This window comes from Ambystoma mexicanum, chromosome 8, assembly GCF_040938575.1.
Source record: "Ambystoma mexicanum isolate Mex_15411 chromosome 8, UKY_AmexF1_1, whole genome shotgun sequence".
NCBI classification, from domain to species: domain Eukaryota; kingdom Metazoa; phylum Chordata; class Amphibia; order Caudata; family Ambystomatidae; genus Ambystoma; species Ambystoma mexicanum.
The window spans coordinates 819,691,800-819,704,483 of record NC_090929.1 but is presented as its reverse complement, the minus strand read 5'-3'; the positions used below and the strand labels follow the sequence as shown (position 1 = coordinate 819,704,483).

At 49.3% G+C, this 12,684-nt stretch overlaps 1 long non-coding RNA gene across 1 annotated transcript in view; it reads left to right on the top strand.

Moving 5' to 3' along the window:
- The window catches only part of LOC138472489 (uncharacterized), a 273,916-nt gene extending 270,172 nt beyond the window's left edge, over window positions 1–3,744 (top strand). Inside the window, exon 2 of the long non-coding RNA XR_011268616.1 lies at window positions 3,296–3,744. This is a non-coding gene — a long non-coding RNA (uncharacterized lncRNA). The remainder of the gene's footprint in view (window positions 1–3,295) is intronic.
- The last annotated feature ends 8,940 nt before the right edge of the window (window positions 3,745–12,684 follow it).

Genomic DNA, 12,684 nt, shown 5'->3' with positions numbered 1-12,684 from the left:
GTGCCAGTAAATGTTATTACCAGCACATTATTACCGCACCTGCCAACTTGTAATGAAGCCCATAGTTCCTTGACAGGGGCAGGATCATTTACATACTGCAGCTTATTCATTCAAGGTGACATTCAGAGCAACATCAACATATGAACATCCATCTCCCTGCCCTAAAGCTGGCTGCAGGCCTCCATTTCCTAGCCACAGGCACCTTCGAAAACATGGTTGGTATAGCGAGGGGTCAGAAATGAAAGGTGGACACAAAGTTGTAATATTCTCAACATCAGACATCTTTATTTAAAACACGAAGGTTGGATTAAGGCCTCTCTCTCTGAATCCTAAAGAGAGTTTCCCTACCCAGGAAACTAAAACTAAGGATCAGTCTCTGTCAAGTCGTAAAAGCTTATAAACTGCCCTTAAGTCCAAAACATACTAATCTGACCCTCACACTAGAAATGATCAACTAAAGGTGCAAGAAAATATTTTTAACGTATGCTTGGCAAAATGTGTTCATAATCAAAAACAAATACATATATCCAACAGAAGCAATTTTCCCCAAGGAGAAATCCTTGTATCCAGACAGTGGTTCCCTTTCCCTGGAAATGTAGGTCGGATGGCAAAAGTGTCTCTTTCAAGCAATTATTTCTTGAGGATGGCAAAAGAATCTTTCAACAGTTCCTGTAAAATGGCAAGAGCAGCTCTTTCAAACAATAGTTTCTTTAGAATGGAAAAAGATTCTCTTTCAAACAATGCTTCCTTTAGGATGGAAAAAGTGTCTCTTTCTGACAATAATTCCTTTAGGATGCCAAACGTGTCTCTGTCAAACAATAATTCCTTCAGGATAGCAAAAATGCCACTTTCAAACCATAGTTCTTTCAGGATAGCAAAGGTGTCTTTGCTATACTTCTTTACCATGTATTTTGTAAAACAAGCAAGTTCCTTTATACAATTTGAATGGACCTCCTGGTATACACCCCTGCTAGGAGTATTCCAGTAGGCGCTTCAGATCCCCTGGTATATTCCCCTTCCAAGTATCTTGCTACTAACTTTGAGTGGATTATCTGGTATACTCCCCTGACCAGGAACCCTTTTTGGGTCATGCAGATCCCCTGGTATACTTCTCTTCCCGGTATCTTCCCCCCAAATGTTCACTCCCTGATGTGTTCCTTTCACTAGGACGTCTTCTTCTCTGATTCAATGGGTAGATTCATACCGGCACCTTTTTCCAGACTGTCATACTATGAGTTGTGATGCCGGAATCTGCGGAGAGACGCAGCAGCCATGCCTGAGATACTGGCATGACGTTAGTAAGTGTACATTCCGAGCTGTACGGACACACAATTACTGGCATGGACATGCCGGTAGCAACATGAAAATGATGCCGGAAACACTGGCATCGCAGACCAGGAGTTAAGTAGATTCAGGTGTGTAGAAACATGCCACTGGTGCACAAAATCAGCATGGGTGGTCCCAATGAGCAGTGCTACAGCACAAAAGGACCACTCCCACACCCCTTACAACACCACCATGTAGCAGTAGAAGTACTGGTGCTGCAGGCCTGCCTGCAGGCCTATTACTTGAAGAGGCAGGGAGGCAGAGGATGCAGCAGGGGCGCTTGAGAAGAAGGAGGGCCATCATGGCCCACCAAAACACCAGTGTACAGCAGGTTGCAGCACGCAGACAGCCACCAATTCCACACTTAAGGGCTATATCTTCCACTCCCTGTACCGGCTAGAGAGGGACACCATCACTTCAGTAGTGGACCATGATGACCTGGTCAGCCTCATAAATATCTGCACAGCCATCCCCCCTTGCTGAAGGAAGTGTCTGTGCTACACTTCCTAACCACAGGCACTTAGCAGCACACTGCTGGTGAGCTGCATGGGATATTGCAACCCTGTTTTTTGCGTGTCCTGTTCCAGGTCATTGATGCACTCTCCTGCATCACGTTTGAGACCACATCAGCCTACCCAGGACTGCTGACCAGGTTAATGGCACGGAAATAGGCATGCATGCCCTTGTAGGCATGTCTAACGTCATTGGTGCTTTGGACTGCACACATGTGGAGCTGGTGGCCAGGCATACTGTGGAGGCAGTGTACTGCAACTGAAAACTTTATCATTCACTGAACGCGCAGATGGTGTGTGATGCCCGCCACCTCATCACTCATTGCTGCGCCAGATTTCCCGGTTCAATCCATGACTCCATGGTGCTGCACAACTCCACACTGCCTCAGTTCATGGCACGTCACAGTGGACAGCGTACCTGGCTGCTGGGTGAGTCTAACTACAAGGGCATGTGCACCGTTGAATTTGGGGGTGGGGGGCAGAAAACACCATAGCTTACCTGGCTGCTGGGTAAGTCTAACTACAATAGCATGTGCACTGTTTTATTATGGGCATGTATAACACCTATCACCAGTGGCTGTGCAGAGTGTATGCATCAATCCATTATTCCTCCTTCTTCTATGCACTCATACAATTACAAAAACACCATGAAAGCACACAGAGTCCAGATAGGGAGGCTAAAGGGAAAGGTAGACTTGAATAAGAGCATGGATCATTAATTGCGACAATAGTAAATGTAAAGTTACAAAAGTTAAGGGGAGACAAACCTACTTTGTGTGGTGAGTGCATTAAATGTGCAAGTGTACAGGTGTTACTCAAGGTGCAACACAGTAATAGCATGCTTGAGTGCAAGGCGTTGACAGGCGTGTCTCAATTTAGAAAAATGATCCAGTGCATGCATGACGACATCAATTCTGTACAGTAATAAAAAAAAGAACTACATGTACCAGAATGTCCCACACCAAAGTGACAACAAGAAGCACAAACACAGTCAAGCAAACCCGCAACAGTTGATGCACAGACAGAGGATACCTAGGCTCCCAACCACATAACACCATTTTTCTGCACACCAATTGGCCAGGTCCCCTGCCTGTTAGAACTGCACAATCACAGATCCATCTCAATTGAGATCTAAATGTGTTCTAGTACATGGACATATTGGTATTATTTATTTGTAACACAATAATAACACATACAGCAGTTTCATTTGTGTCAGTTGTACTAAAAGGGTCAGAGGTCATGTTGTCTGTGAATGGGCCATGTGAATGCCACTGCACACCACACACCCAACACGCATTCTCACAATGTGCATTTCTGGTACCCGAAATAGGACATATGCTAGCTAAACTGCATTTATCATGTGCATGTTTGTCTTCTCAAATGAACACTATCCAACCTGTGCCAACATGATATGGTCAGAAGAATGACATTGTACACTTTCGGTTCTTCTCGTGCAGGTGATGCTGATTATCCCCTGATGCCATGGTTGATGACCCCCGTGAGGCAACCACACAACATCCACGAGCAGGCATACAACCGTGCCCATGTACGTACTCGGTGCACCATTGAACAGACATTTGGCCTGTTAACAGCGAGGTTCCGCTGTCTGAGCAGATCGGGGGGCGCACTAATGTACATCGCTGAAAAGGTGGTAAATATAGTGCTTGCACAACATGTGTATCAGGCGCAACGTCCCGCTGCCCCCCCCCGACATGGGCATGCACCCACCAGAAGCTGAGGACGACAGTGACGAGGAGCTTGCAATTGCACAGCACTGTGATGGCATGGATGGAAGTGTCGCACGAGATGAACTTATACACCACTACTTCTAATCACCTGCCACACACGCAGCACAGGCCAGCTAGCGCACTGGGTATGAATAAAATCACTCACACTGAAAAATCAATTTGATTGGTTGGTGTTTCTTCTCACTTGGCGCTAGTACATTTCATTATATGTGTCTAACTCTGTTTTCTCGGTTGAGTATAATAAGTAAGATCCACACAAATTCTTTAGTGCTTCATTGTTGATTTATTGTGGTTTTTCAAGGTTTTGAGAAAGTGGTGCCGACACGTATTTCAACCTTACAACAGGTCCTTATCAAGGCTGGATTGGTAATATACGTAGCATTGCTTTAGGTGTTGGCTGGAGGCCTCATGGCTGATCCATATTAGAGAATATCTCGTTGTCTCTGGTTAGGTGTATCTTAAATCAGAAATCTGAATAGCTCACGATCGCACTCCTCGTACCGTTCTGCTCCGCGGGCATAAATAAAATCGGTGACACTGAAAAATCAATGTCCAGTCAAAATTCTTTAGCAACAGCAACTATATTTTGTGATAAGAAAATATATACAAATGTGAAATGACTTAACTCCCAATACTATCCCTCCCCACTTCCCCACCCAAACTATCCCTCCCCACTACCCCTCCCCAACTATCCCTCCCCAACTATCCCTACCCAGTACCCCCCAACTATCCCTCCCCAACTATCCCTCCCCAATTATGCCACACCCTCCCCAACTGTCTTTAGCCAACTGTTGTCATGTTTTGCTATGTACATTAGCACGAGTCACAGTCAGGGCATGTATGCGTCCATGGCCTATTTTTGTCCCCTTTTTGGCTCTGGTGTGTGGCTGTGTTTCGAGCGGAACAGCTGCATGGAATGCTGCCTTATGCTGCTCTGCACAGAACGGCCAGGTGTTGTGCTTGTTGATGGAGCGGGTGGTAGTGCCATGGGCCGTCGGTCCAGGAAAGCCTGGAACAACATGGCCATTTTTTCGGCGATGGAAGATATCACTCTGTTGCCCTCCCTTACCTTCCGTTACATCTGAACAATGTCATGTGTGCAGCGACCAAGTGCACGTGCATTATGTTTTCTACTGGCCTGCATGCTCTTGCACATGAGCTGGGCCTCTTGAAGGTGCTGCTGCACCAGGGATGTGAGTGCATCCTGCTGTTGCTCCTTCCTGGTGAGGCGGCCTTCAATATCCCTCACACTGGGGATGGGGGGATGTTGGGGGCTAATTGGGCCCATGGGGCTGAAGAGCATGGGCTCCTCAATGCTGTGGTCTGTCGTGTCCCCAGTTTCCAGACCACCCTTGTCCGCTGTGTCGTCTCCAAAGTACGCATTTGCACGGCCTTGTGGCAGTGGTGGTGGTGGCAGCACTGTTGCTTCTTAGGATGCCAGTGTGGGTGCAGCTTGTGGGGCCTGTGGTGGCAGTGCTGGAGGGACCACGGTGGCCTGTGGTGGCAGTGCTGGTGGGACCACAGGGGCCTGTGGTGGCAGTGCTGGAGGGACTATGAGGGCCTGCGGTGGCAGTGGTGAAGGAACCATGGGGCCTGTGGTGGCAGTGGTGGAGGAACCACGGGGGCCTGTGGTGGCAGTGCTGGAGGGACCACAGGGGCCTGAGGTTGTTGGATGGATGCAGTTGGGGTTGCAGTTGCACATCTACCTGTTGAGGCAGTGAAGTCCTGGGTTGAGGTGGTGGTGGTCCTTCGACGTAGATGCCTGGTGCCCTTGATGTGCTGGGATGGGCATCCTCATTGCCAGATAATGTGCCTGAGGGAGTCAGAAAGGCAGAGCATCAGTGATAAGTGTGGATTGATGAGGCAGATATTAATGCTTGTGCTTTTTGATGGCAGTGCTGTGTCAGGGACATGGTGGGGCACAGGGCATGGTGCACACATGCTTGTGTCATGGATACTGTGCGGGTGGATGTGCGATGTACCTACATGGTGTGTGGTGTGCCGGAGATACTTTTGTGGTGTACTTGTAATTTCTGGGTAGGTTGTTAGGGATGTGGCACACAAGCTGTGTGATGTCGTGTTGGGGAGGGTTGTGCCATGGATAGGGTTCCCATGTGCCTGCTACCTGTAGCACTTACAGCGATCAGAGGAAATGTGTGCTCATGGGTCAGGCTGGCTGGGACGAGGGAGTCACATGTTCCCTTGGTTTGTGACTCTGGTCATTTGTGGGTGGTGTAAGTGCTTGGCACTGACGTGACTTCGTGCCTGGGCTAGCAGGTCGGAAACACACCAGTTTTGCTGTGGCAGGGGGATGTGTGTCTGAGTGCCAGCAGGAGCATGTTATGTTGGCGATACAGGGTTCCTGTGCTATGTTCTATGTGTGATTGGGGTATGAATGAGGTTTGGGGTGAAGGTGTACGTTGTTGTGTGCAACCAGGTTGCAGGTGGGGTGCGTGGGTTGGGTGCGGCAGGGCTGTATTGGTGTTGTGCACAGCGCACTTGATGTGTTTTGTAGGTGTAGTGTGTGCAGGTTGGACAGGGAGGGTGATGGGACATTGGGGTTATGTGTACTCACTAGCCTCCTCGGATGTCATGGCTCCGGCCTCTGCAGCACCAACACCTTCTATGGACTTGCGGTGCAGCAGACTGCTGCACATCTCCTCCCAGAGCTTCAGGTGGATGGGGGATGCACTGCCGTCAACTGTAGCCATACCCTGGCTGCGCTGGGCCAACAGGAGGTTGTTCACCCTCAAGCACAGGTCATCCCACCTTTTGTGGCAGTTACGCACAGTGCGGAGATAGTGGCAACTGCTGTTACTTTCTGGGCAACCTCCTCCCAGATGGGGCCTGCCTGCGTTGGTCGGTGGAGAACAGTTGGTCTCCATGTTGGACAATGGTGTCCGCCAACATGTTTAGCTTCGCCTTGCTGAAGCGTGGCTTGCCCCTCCGGGTTGCACAAACTCTTGATGTCATCTTAAATTTGCAAAATCTGTGCTCAGGATATGGGTATGTGTCCTGTGCTCTGAGGATTGCAATGGATTGTGATAATTGCAGCAGTGTTGTGATGCCGGATTCGGAGTCACCAGCACTGAGGGTGCCGGTGTTGGTATTTTGAGGGAGGTTTGTTAAAATTACTAGCATGCCGGTGCCACCGTATCTGGCATGCCGTAAATGCATGTGTACGCCAACATGGAATCAACCGGTGTTTCCGGCAGCTGGAGTTCACGGACATAGTGGCATGCCGGTAATTAGGATTTCTTACCAGCTTTTAGGAAAGATTTCTTAATTGTGGGTAATTTTCCTTCCATGTGGCAACCCCTAAAGTTTTTGCTGTTGTTTTCACCATGATCTAGACTTTGCCAGAGAAGTGCAGCCTTCTGCCGCACTCCTCTGGGCTTTCGCTCCATTCTTACGGGTTAACTGACATGCCCTTAAGACTGTCAGTAGCGGGAAACGTTGTTTTCCGTAGTTTCTTTATCATGCGGCAGCTTTCGCGCAACATGGCACAAGAGGGCACTGTAAGCTAAATTACTGCTCTCTTGGGTCTCTAGTCTTCTACAGGCCCTAGATACTCTCTTTGGATTGTAAATGAACGGTGCAAGTGAATCACGGACGGGATTGGTGGCAGTGATCGTTTCTTGTGTTTTTGAGCTCCTTTTGGCGTTTTAAGCACGTTTCTCGCGCTTAGCCCAAAATGGTGCCCTGGCTCCCAAAATGGCCAGACCACGAGGCTCTTTGTCCTGTCCGCTGACCGTCTTGCCCCCTTCACCTCCCCTAGGTCGAGCCGACCCGGGGCCTTCCTTATTTGGGCATGTACTTTCCCGCGAAACACAGATGCTTTCGCGGGCTTCTACAGGCCTTGTGTGTGCCTCCAGGATGGGGGCTGGGATGTCTTGTCCCAATACACATCCTGGGCGCCAGAGAGTCTAGTGTGGTGTGAATGGCTGGGACCCCCGTGGTCTGTGATAGGTCCACATATGGTGTGAGTGTTTTATGAGCGGATCTCCCATTGGGTCCCCTCCGTTTTGGCACAAAGGGAACCGTGGATAAGAGGGGGCTGGAAACGCCACTACCATGTCGATCTCCTGAGTTCTCACGAACAAAGGAATACAGGAGCCAAGTATCCTGCAACCACGAGGCTGAACGGAGGAATCGCTGGTGACCTGCTAAAGGACTGCTCCTCTGCACTGCTGTCGCTTTGTGAAACCCTTTCTACCTCTGATCGAACTAGAAGGCCTGTACTGGTACTTCGACCCCTTGGAATAGTGGGAACAACTATTCTCGGCATCTTCACCATCTCCTGCACCTAAGCCTTCGGAAGTGTCTCTGGGCCATCCAGCAGACTGACTAGCCTACCCAGGAGTCTTGCTCTGTAACTGCCGTCAGGTTGTGTTGTACTACGAGTCCTTGTCACTCTCACCCGATCCGTACACTTGGCATTCCCAGGTCTGAAGTGAGTAGTGTACATTTGGCTGAAATACACACGGCCGCTCCGTTGCCCTGCTGTGGTAACAAACTGTGCGGGTTCACTGCGTTTGGGACATCCTCAACTCAACTTCTGCTGCTGTGGGATCTACACGACGCTGAGACGTCCCCTGCTCGTATCTGAACCTGTCACCACTGAAACTGACGCAGAGAAGCCTGGGTCTGCCTGCGTCGGGGACCAGTTAGTAGCATCGCTAGGAACTGGTCGCCCTCCTGCAGTAGCCCATCGCTTTTCCCCGCTGTGTCTAACAGCACGCCTTTCCGTACTCGCGTTCTGCTTCTGCTCACAGTGGAGGCTGCGCTGGAGTCGCAGAGCTCTGTTCATCTTCAATTGTTCATCGAACTAAACTGCCTGATTCCCTCGAAGAGACTCCCCTTTTTGCCCGTTGGCACCAGCGTGTGCAGGTACTTTTGAGCACAAGGCTCCACTCTACGTAGGGCTTGGACTTCCTTTTAGTTAGGTGCCTCTGAAGGCGGACTGGGTCTAATTATTATTCGCACTGCCTGTTTTCCTCCCCATCTAGGTGGTCTGCACATTTCGTGCGTCTAACTCGTTAGACTAGTTTGTATTTTTATATATATTGTATTGGTTTGGTATGTGTTGGTTTACTTGAGTTTTATTGTGATTTCTCGCTACGGTCAATGTTACAAAGGCCTTGTAATAAATGTGTATATATTTTTAATATAACGCCTGTTAGGAGTAATTTGTAAGTGTCCTTGCTTTTTTGTGCTCATTGCGGGCTTTCAGTCACCCTCACCCCTCTTGAGACCTAGTCTTGACCGCCACGATCGCTACCCTGATTGGTCTGGCTTGTCCAGAGGTTACCCTGTTCCAAGAAACTAGGCTGGCCTTCTGAACCTCTGCCCCTCCAGGACAGAGTTCAAAAATCCATCTTAACACCAGCTAACTCGTAATGAGGCCCAATGTTTCTTTAACACAACACGGTTCTATTACTACACTGTGTTTCTATTTGCTTGAGGTATGACATGTTCCAATTTCTCCATACGGATATCCCATACATGGGGACTTGTTCAAGTTATTCTTTTGTACTTCATTTGTTCGGTATTCAAATATTCCTATCTGTTTTGCTGGTTTACGTGCCTGTCGGTACACCCTGCGATCCCCAGGGTATCACGGCAATCCCAACCCCTGGCGCATCGTAGCCATGAAGCTTCCCCTATGGGACAGCCTATGTTGTCTGCGGACCTTACTCCGGCTCTACTCTTCTACCCACAGCTTCTAGCTCAATTGCCGGCTTCTCTCTGCGACGGGATCAAAGACTGCTGTCTGTTAGCCTGACTGCATCTCCAGTAGCTCTGTTGCCGGGTGTCTAATGCTCCTCCAGCTGTACCTGCAGCATTTCTCCTGGTCCCGTACCACACCACTAAGTAGCTCTGGTAAGCGCGTACTACCCTCTGGAATTGTCTGCCTTCTCGTTCTCTGGTACGGTACCTTCTCATACCGCTTCCTTCTCCTGCTCACTCTGCAGTTCAAGTGCAGACAGCATCTTTAAATGTCTCGTGCACTTGTGATCTTTCAAAACAACTACACCGCACACTCGGATTTGCGTTTTCTTCAATCTGCATTCACTCCTCACACCTCTTCCTCCTCTCAGTACTTGAGGCATTATGGGAGTTAGAGTTCACATCATTTCTCAAGATTTCTACAATGATATTGTTTAGGACATTTACTTAAGAAAACATTAGAAACATGAGATGTTAGGCCTTGGTTAACTCTGTGTAAGGCATTAATGGTATCTTGGCTAGAATGTTTTGCCGGAAGGGGTTTCTGGGTTTTATAATGAGAGGGATTTATGCGGTGACAAAAAGCCATTAAGAAAGTAGGAATTATGAGGTCTTCCTCTCTCGAAAGTGGAGAATTCTGTGTCACCACCTTCCCCTGACAGTCATCTCCTCCCATGCGATTCTCCTTCAGAATACCACACCTAGGGTCAGGATCAGGGAGCGGCTGCCATCCCCTGGCCGCATGGGAGGAGATCTCTGGCTGGCGTAGATCTCATCACATATTGTAAATGGGATGGCACAGCCCACATTTTGTAAAGTACTTCAAACAAACCCTGATAGCCCTACTATGCCATGCTGCAGCACACATAGGCCTAGCCACAATCCCCCAGCAATCAACTCCATCAATGGACATTTCTGCAACGCTGCCATTTCCCCAATATCATTGGTACCCTGCACTGCACACATACGTGCCATTTGTGCCACCCAATTCTACTGAGCTATTGTAGCATAACAGAAAACAGCAATACACACTGAACTTGTAAATGAACTGTGGTGTGGACATGACAATCAAACACTGTTGTGCACGCTTCTCAAGATCGACAGACAACTCAATTGCCCTCTGTAACAGTGCCCTCATAGCTTACATGGCTATGCACAGGGGACAAACGACATGGCTTCTAGGTAAGGAAACACCAGGGAGAAAGGGGTGATTCACACGGTAGTGTTGCACAGAGAGTTTACCAGCAAGTCTGTTTGAAGGCAATGTGGGAATTATCTGCTACATCATGCACCCTGTAATACCAGGAGCTACAAACCATATCATTTAAAAGAGTACATTGTAACATGAGATGAACTCTCAGAATGCTGACACTGACATATCACCACTTGCATATCGGTGATGCAGTCTTTCCACTCCTACCATGGCTGATGACTCCATACTGTAACCTCCGGAGGCATGAGGAGAGGAGATACAATGCTGCACACATACACACACAGGCCATCACCGAGCAAGTGTTTGGAATGTTGAAAGCCAGTTTCAAATACCTACAGAGGATTGGTGAGGCTCCTGTGTATACCCCTCAGACAGTTGGTCATATCATCATTGATGCTGCAATGTTCCCCAGCTCCACAAAATTGCCACACAACCTGACAGTGATGACGATGAGAGTGGGGATGGGCAACTAACTGGCGAGACTCCATCTCATGTAGGTGGAGGAGGAAGGCCTGGTGTTGTACCGCCATGACTGGATCAGGTCTGCCTGATATTGGACCTACAGAGGGCTCACTGGCAGGTTGGTAACGTGGCACTGAATCCCTGGCTGTGATGGGGTTCTAGGTGTCCAGCTGCACAGGAAGTGTCTTCATCATCAGTGTCACCTCCTGCAGTTGGGCTGTGCACTGGTGTGGGCAACTCACCCACTGTATCGGCATCCACTGGGGAAACTGTAATGTGTGTAAGGGAGATTATCTGCACTATGTTGTATCCGCCCTGTGTCCCACTACGCGGTGATGCAGGGCGTCTAAATAAAAGCCCCGCCCTCGCGGAGTGGAGGTCAGTTCCGGGGCAGAGAACCAGCTACGAGTGTCTGTGTGTTATTAGCTCCCGCTGGAGCTGCGCCACTGAGGCCTACCCCTGCGGCCTCGCACACCCTGTCCCCCGGCCGCCGCAGCGCCGGGACAGGATATCACACTGGCGACGAGGGACGCGATGCCCACGGCACACGCACGACGCACCATCAGCTGATTGCCGCAACAGCGACGCCCGCAATTTTTGGAAACCCGGTAGGATAGGGGGGGTGCGACACACAAATCCCCACCCACGCAAAAGAAAAAAAAAAGAATGTTCTTTTCTCTTCCCGATTTCTACGTGTTCGTTTTTGCGGAGTGAAGGTGCCACCTGCAACACATGGCCACCAAGAACTGCCAATTGATCCCCTGACATCTAAGGATGAGAAGAAACACGCGGCACGACGCTGGAAGGCCCCCAACACGTGACAAGTATGGATGGTCGTAGCAACTAGGCATTTTTCCTGCACCTGGGAAAGGGAAGCAGAGCAGACCCATCCACGCCCAACACATGAATACACACGCAAGTGAGACTACAGACCCCTGCAGCAACGCACCAAGGTGAGGCGGAAGCCCCGGTTAGTGGGAAAGTGAGGCCCTGCCATGGCGACCGGCACATCCACCCCCAGGCCAGGCACGCCATCTAGACTGGTTTCAAACTTATCGGTGTCCACACCGCAAGCCCGCCCACAAGGTGGCTCCTATGTAATGATACAGCCTTTTGACCCATTTACTGATCCGTCGTCAGTTGGCCCCCGTTGGCAACTATGGATCCAAAAATTTGAAATGGCAATGGAATGTAAGGATATTACTACCGCCAGGAAAATGAGATCGCACCTGCTGCTGAATGTGGGGGATGAAGTGCTACGTATTTTTAACTCGCTAACCATCGATACCAAAAAGCAAAGGATGCCTTGAAGGCCCATTTTCTCCCACAACTCAATCCTGATTACGAAACATTTATATTCTGTACCACCCTTCAAGCAGAAGAGGATACCTTAGATGAATATCACACCCGACTCAGAAAACTGGCAATATCCTGCGAATTCACTAACATTGAGAAAGAAATTCGGAGACAGCTCATCAATGGCATCCAATCAGAGAAACTGAGAAGGATGGTACTGAGTGAAAGAGGTATCTCATTGACTCGCATTCCTGAATTGGGTCGTCAGAGGGAACTAGCACACGCCAGAGCTGCTCACATGGGCACCACCCTTCAGAAACTACAGCCTGCACTTGCGACAGCCATGGTAGCCCAAGTCACAAATCGACAATGAACGAGGGATGAGACTGGGGGAAAC